The following is a 7,688-nucleotide window of genomic DNA, read 5'->3' as shown; positions in this document are numbered from 1 at the left end:
CTTCGAACTTACTTGAAGGGGACTATTTGGATAATTAAATTACAAACTGAAAAACGATGGTACAGGATTCAAGGGGGACACTTAAACGCACAAAATAAAATCTTACAGATTTGTAGCGCGTTATTGCAGCAGGTGCACGCGCACGAGGAGCTTTCCGCTCCTTTAAAAGATCGCGGTGCTAGAGCTTAGTCTTATGTTCAACTTAAGGACAATTTCCGTTATCAACGGTTCCGTCTGAATTGTTAATATGGTGCATTCTCTCGTCTGGCTTATCATAATCAATCATTTCAGTAAGTTTTTAGTTTCAAAAAACTTCCGAGGAAATTAAAAGTATATAACATCACACATAAATAACATCATATATGTAAATATATAACATCGCATGAAAACAAACCACAGACTATGTGAGGAGGTTTTACAGGAATATTTAACAATTTTATACCGTTCACTGATTGATATGGTATGTTTGGTGAGAAAATAAACAAATGAATTTATCTTATTTTATTTCATGGAAGGTATACACAAAGCATGTTCGTTCAGATTTCATATGAATATCGCGACTGTACCGAAATTACTGTTCTGATGCAAACAAAATCCGTTTGGTGAATACATCAGCAGTTGCGAGTATCCCAAAAGAAAGGGTGTGCATCCATTAAGGCGTTTTATTTATTTATTCTTTATTCTCTTCAGAGCACCAGTGTCGCAAGTTGTGCATAGGAAGACATCATCAAATCCTGGAAAGAAAGAAAAGTAAATGAACGAGTAATTTATGAAAAATCGTCAAGGAAAAATTTCTTTAGTTATTTATTGCAAATCAACTCGACTAGACACTACCACCCCACTCCCACTAAATGGCACACTTGTTTTCACGTCCACAAGGTATATAGTATTCATTTCAATGTCCCTCATACGATTCCTCATTTCAATGTCCCTTATATGATTCCTCATTTCAATGTCCCTCATACGATTCGTCATTTCAATGTCCCTCATTCAAACTTTAACAATATCTTCGAACTTACTTGCAGGGCACTGTTTGGAGAGTTAAATTACAAACTGAAAAACGATGGTACAGAATTCAAGGGGGCGGGGGGACTTGAACGCAGAAAATAAAATCTGACAGATTTGAAGTGCATTATTGCGCTACAAATCATGTGAAATACAACGTTCTCTGAGCAATACTCTATTGTGAACCCTACTCTTTGGATTAGCGAGATGGAGAAAATTTACACTGAGCAATAGGTCGTGCGACAGCTACGCAGTATCACCATTTTTCTTTCTGTTTTTTTTTTTTTCATTCTGGTAGAATAGAGGAAGTAATTTGACGGTGCGGATCTCAGTCTTGTTCTGCGTTTTTCTGGGTTTTAGGATAATCTGCGGGTTTTCCAGAACGACGTTATGCTCTTTATGCATGTGGTAAAGTTTAATTAACCCTGAACATCTGGTTATTATTATTATTAATACTAATTTATTTCCGAATAAATGTCCCTTTTCAGCTAAGCAGCTAGAAGACGCGAGTTACATACAGAAATTAAATAATGATAGACAAATGCATTGTGTACAGAGCCCAGATACAATGCACAGCCTTAAGCAGCCTCTGGTAAAGATACAACATACAACAAAGCGTGGATTGAGCAGCATCTCCGAGAGTCCACGTAGAGCATGACGAGGGCAAACATGTCTCCAAGAGTGGAAGATCGATAGGTTTTATCCTTGCAGAGCTTCTCAACCTCTATGGATAACCTATTCAATATCTGTAAGGAGTTACGTGGAAACATTGTCCAAAGATGACATGCTACGCAGCTTCGTTCTGTATGGGAATGCGTTGGTCTGGCATCTTTTTCTATCTGACGGTCTAGCGATGATATCCCAGATGTCAGGTGAGCTTAGTTTTCCGGATAGAAGCTGAGAGAGGATAAGAGTTAGTTAGTTAGTTATTTTGGAGCATTAGCAACTAAGGCCATATTGCTCCGGGATATGCGGTGGTCATTTCCTGACCTTTCCGCATCCTCCGTATTTGGTGGTGACGGGCTCGAACCCCGGTCTAATCAAGAAGCGTGTGCTACGCACTGCTGCTCCTTCCCATCCGGCTACGGAGGCGCCTGGAAGCTGAGAGAGGATAAGAAGGTTCCTAGAGATGATGTGATACCTCCAAGGAAGCATATTAAGATTGGTGAGTAGAACAGATTTTAAGATTGTAGGTGTTAGACCGGCAATCTTATTTAGCCATTTAAAAACACTGTATTCCAGGGATAGGAATCTGGCTTGGTATGATGAGGGTGCAGAGGACCACATAATCGAGGCATATAAAGGAATTGGAATTGTGCATCGAAGAATGTATTTGATGATAAGTTGCGGGTTATGTAAGTTGGAGATCTCCTGTTTTACTGCCCATAAAGCCGCATATGTTTTCATTCTAGTGGTATTAAAGTGAAGCAAGAAGGTGAGGTTGGGCCACCTTATGTTAGGTGACTTTTTTAACTGGGAAGTTCGCTATAATGATGTTCACATTGTTGATATTTCTCTTTTTGGTGATAGAGGGTTGTAAGATTTTCTCCCTGTTGATGGAGAGCCCAATCGCATGAAGTTAATTTTCCAGTTCACGTAGCTGTCGGTTGGAGCTCACGGTGATAGACTGGGGGCATTTTGTGACGATGAAAAACTTTATAACACCTGCGTAGGTTGTAAAGTTTTCATGATTTGTTAGGAAGGGCACTACAGGATCACTGCGTATGATGCGGCGGTAGATGCGGAATTTACTGAGTATATTTCGCATCTGTAAAACACAGCTAGTCCCCACATTCGTGATATTTTGATCAGCGTGATCTCTTACTTCTTTTAGGCTGCAGTTTACAGACAGAGTTAGTTGCAATGTCCTTCTTTCTATATGGAGCAGTTTTATTTAGACTACTTCTAATTGCCTCCGAAACAGAAGCGTGTGCTTCAGAACTTCAAACGTATTGTCCCGTATTCTCCAAAGTGTCTTAATTTCTAATTTTTAAATATTCATTTATTTTTCAATGAAAGAAAACAAGCCTAACACTTCCTTTGTGACAACTATCTTTAAAATCTTTTATTCATTAGTCCATAGAATTCTTTACATTCAGAATAATTTATAACATTAGAACTTACCGTTTTCCGAGCTCATGTTAGCTAAATTCTTTGTTACCAGTCTCAGTCCAAAGTCAAAAAATAAATATATACATAAAATAATAATAAAAAGAATTAATAAATAAATAACAACAGCATTATTAAATGTATCTTTGTTTATCAAGCACGTGGAAATAGTATACTGTAATTCTCATGAATTCTCGCATTCGTATAATAGTATCACCGGACAAATCAGCGATGAGTCAATCACCATCATCTTAACTTTTCGAAAAATTTACTTGAGAATTTCAAATTTGAACGCCCTTTGCGCTTAATTTAAATTGGTAACCTTGTCAGGTGATATTAGTATGCATATTAGCAGCAGTATATGATGCAAAAAAGCAAGCCTATACAGCATCAGTCAAAAATAAAATCCATTTCAACTATTCATTCTCTCCAATACTTTGTCAAAGAAGAACAGGACAAACTATTTCAAACGAGCCATATCCACACCAAAGATGGACGCAGCATCTGTTTTGTAACCTAACGCAATTCGCAGTATAGGTGGAAAGTTAGTTTAGGTTCGAACAGTACAACTAACTTAACATGCAACTGCCTTTTGAGGGAAAAAGCCTCTGGGAGGACATGGAGGAATAGACGGATAGTTGGAGGCTGTTAAAATACTCGCATTCAACTATTGCTACTTGCAAAGTTCTTGATTTATTGTTTTTTTTTTTTTTTTTTTTTTTTTTTAATTTATAAAGCCGAATTGTTTTCTCGCTTATAAGAGTTAAATTTTTATGTTATCCGCAAAACCAATTATACCAATTCAGACTTGTTAGTGTATGTGTCAATAACAACATCGAGCCATGATGATGAAGAGGTTGAAGAAATGTACACTGAAATTGAGAGTCTTATAGATGAGCAGAAAACCCACTACACTATTATTATGGGGGACTTCAATGCTAAGGTTGGAAAAAGGCAAAACAGTGCAGAAAGAGGAACTATAGGAAATTTTGGAATTGGTGAAAGAAATAAAGGAGGTGAAAGACTTGTGGAATTTGCAGAATCTCAAGGACTGTCAGTAATGAACACTTTTTTCAAGAAACGGGTGAACAGAAAGTGGACATGGAAGAGTCCAAATGGATTAACAACTAATGAAATCGACTTCATCCTCACTAACAGAAGATATATTGTGAATGATGTTACCGTCCTGAATAAGGTAAATGTTGGAAGTGATCACAGAATGGTAAGATGTACACTTGATATAGATGTAGGAAAGGAAAGGAAAAAACTGACTCGAGTAAATAATACAAAGGTCTTTGAAATAACAGAGGAGGAGAAAAAGCAGTATGTACTGGAACTTAAGAACAAGTTTGAGCTTCTGCAGACTGCTCAGGACCAAGATATCGACGAGGAAAATTACAACTTTCTGAAAGTGATAAAGCCCAAGAAACCTATAGGGAAACAGAAATCCAAAGAAGAAAAAATTAGTCAAGAAACACTTGTCATGATGAACCAAAGACGACAAATGAAGAGCAAGAAAAACACTGACAGGGAGAAAATTGAGTATACTGAGTTATGCAAAGCCATTAGAAAGAGACTCAGAGAGGACATAAGAAGATTTAACACAAGAAAAGTAGAACAAGCATTAAGGGAAAACAAAGGATTTAAATCAGCAGCCATGAGCAGTAATACAGAAAGACAAATGATACTGAAACTGAAGAATAGCGATGGTGTACTTATAAACAGCAGAGAAGGCATAATTCAAATAGCAGAAGACTACTATAGAGAATTATACAAGGAGCGAGGGAATGATACCAGCAGTGGGGAAGATGGATTGCAAAGTAGCAACACATACGACATACCCGATATTCTTCCTGATGAGGTAGAACATGCATTGAAGAAAATGAAGAATCGGAAGGCCCCGGGGGAAGATGAGGTTACTGTAGAGTTGTTAAAATTGGGAGGAAGAGACATAACACAAAAACTGGCAAGGCTCTTCACAAAGTGCATTAGAAAAGGTGTGATGCCTAAGCAGTGGAATAATGCAATCATAGTTTTGCTGCATAAGAAAGGAGATAAATCAGAAATTGGAAATTATAGACCAATTAGCTTGTTATCCCATATCTACAAGTTGTTCACAAAGGTCATTACTAACAGATTAGAAAGAATACTTGATCAGAATCAACCGAAAGGGCAAGCTGGCTTTAGGACAGGATTCTCAACTATGGATCACCTTCACGTAATATCACAGCTAATGGAGAAAGCAAATGAATATAAAACAACCATTATGCCTGGTATTTGTGGATTATAAAAAGGCATTTGACTCCATACAGCATAAGGCAATGTTTCGGGCACTGGAAAGACAAGGCATAGATACTCCATATATTATGATTTTGAAGAAAATATATGAGAGTGCCACATCCTTTATTAGACTAGACAAAGACAGTAGCAAATTTAAAATCGAGAAAGGAGTTCGACAAGGAGACACAATATCTCCAAAGCTGTTTACTGCTGCCCTTGAGGAAGCTTTCAGAAGATTAGACTGGTCGCAGAAAGGATTCAATATGAACGGAGAGTACCTAAACCATTTACGATTTGCAGATGACATTGTGGTCATAAGCCACGATCCCAAAGAATTAGAGGAAAATCTTAATCAGTTATGCACAGTTAGTAAGGATTTTGGATTAAAGATGAATATGGCTAAAACAAAAGTAATGATGAACAAGTATGCCACGGAAAGGGAAATAATGATTGAAGGAGCAGTAATTGAAAAGGTGGAGTCATATACTTATCTGGGACAAGTTATTAGCTGTAATAATGATAAATGGCTGGAAGTCAAGAGAAGAATAAATTTTGGATGGATAGCATTCAGGAAATATAGTCACATACTGAAGAGCAATATCCCAGTTTGTCTGAAACGTAAAATAATGAATCAATGTATACTCCCCACCATGACTTATGGAAGTGAAACTTGGGCACTCACCAAAAGAATGGAAGAGAAGCTAAGAACTACACAGGGAAGAATGGAACGAATTATATTGGGAATCAGACTGTTAGATAAGAAGAGAAACACATGGATTAGGCGTCAAACTCAAGTAAAGGACATTCTTATCAAAACTAAAGAACTAAAATGGTCTTGGGCAGGACACATAGCTCGAAGACATGATGACAGATGGACTAAGAAAATAACAGAATGTTACCCAAGAGGAGCTAGAAGAAAACCTGGAAGACAAAGGCGGAGAGGGATAGATGAAATTCATGAGTTTTTGGTTAGTAAATGGATGGCCAGTGCTCAAAACAGAAGGAACTGGAAAGTTGCTGGAGAGGCCTTCATCCTGCAGTGGATTGAAAATGGCTGATGATGATGTGTCAATAACAAGTGGAATTTTCTCCAAGAAGAAGGAACTGGAGAGGGGAGCTTCGAAAAAAGAAACATAGCAGTTCCATTTAGTATAAACGTTCCTCCATTTCTCAAGTAATTAATTGAGAAATGGAGGAGCGCAACCGGTTTCTTTTGATGGAAGGCAATTACCTTCCATGCGGTACCGTTTCGAAGCTTAATGACTTCTCGTCGGTGGGTGGGAGGTTACGCTATTGTTGCAATAGTGACAACCCAGTTATGATGGAGTTAAACTTCATAACTGGGTTGAGTAATACTGCAGTGGGGTTCATAACTGGGTTGTCACTATTGACACAACAGAGTACCTGCCCACCCACCGATGAGAAGCCAATAAGCATCGAACCGGTGTCGTCTGGGTGGTGGTATCTGCTGAGAATAAGTAACATGAGTATTCTACACTAGTAATATTACTTAAATAGTAGTGTAACATAAGCATTCTCCACTAGAAGCGTTACTTATTGAAAACAGTACAATACCTCGGCACCTCGTTGTGAAGGTATTGAAATATGAGATATAATCAAACGATGCATTAAAAATACCTTTGCAGTAGAAATGATATGCGTGCGTGGGTGCGCACGTGTGTGCGTGTGCATTACCCACGCATAAATAAATTCCTTCATTTTTCTTCTTGATTTAATGCGTTGTTAGGGGAAAAGACAGTAAGATCAATCTTGTTTCTAAAATGTTGGGTTATACAGCATAATGGATTCCCAAACACGTATACACTGATGGCAACATAAACTGCATCACCTGTGAAATTTCCCTCCCAAAACGAATACTACAATTGAAATAATTGTCGCTACAGACTGCAAATTTGTTAGACATTGATGTGAAATGATTATGTATTTTATTGATATGAAAATAAATTAAAGAAAAGAAAACTTACATGCATTCATTTACAAATAATCTCTGAAATACAATTCAAGTCTTTATGAGAATGCTTTTTTTATTAATTTTAAATTCGCAATATGCAATCCATTGGAAAAAAATAGGGTTGTGATAGCATTAGGACTTCTCTAACAATTACAGTATTAGTACATTACTGACTCCAGGAGTTTTAATTATTGATTGCACCTGTCCGGCATGTGTGTGGATCAAATCTTGATACAATCTACTTAGTTCATAAAACCAGACATTAATAATGATTTCTTTCAATGTTATCTCGCTTGATGGCTTTTAGGAGTAGCGTTCAAAT

General features: G+C 37.4%; 1 protein-coding gene across 1 annotated transcript in view; it reads right to left on the bottom strand.

Moving 5' to 3' along the window:
* Positions 1 to 639: 639 nt before the first annotated feature.
* The window catches only part of LOC150076589 (uncharacterized), a 66,090-nt gene continuing 59,041 nt past the window's right edge, over positions 640 to 7,688 (bottom strand). Inside the window, exon 5 of the mRNA XM_090388014.1 lies at positions 640 to 734. The gene's annotated coding sequence lies outside the window, so the exon portion shown is untranslated. The remainder of the gene's footprint in view (positions 735 to 7,688) is intronic.

This window comes from Mastigoproctus giganteus, chromosome 13, assembly GCF_048544385.1.
Source record: "Mastigoproctus giganteus isolate SK-2022 chromosome 13, ASM4854438v1, whole genome shotgun sequence".
NCBI lineage: Eukaryota > Metazoa > Arthropoda > Arachnida > Uropygi > Thelyphonidae > Mastigoproctus > Mastigoproctus giganteus.
Note: the sequence above shows the minus strand (reverse complement) of the source record. Positions and strands in the feature narration are given on the sequence as shown.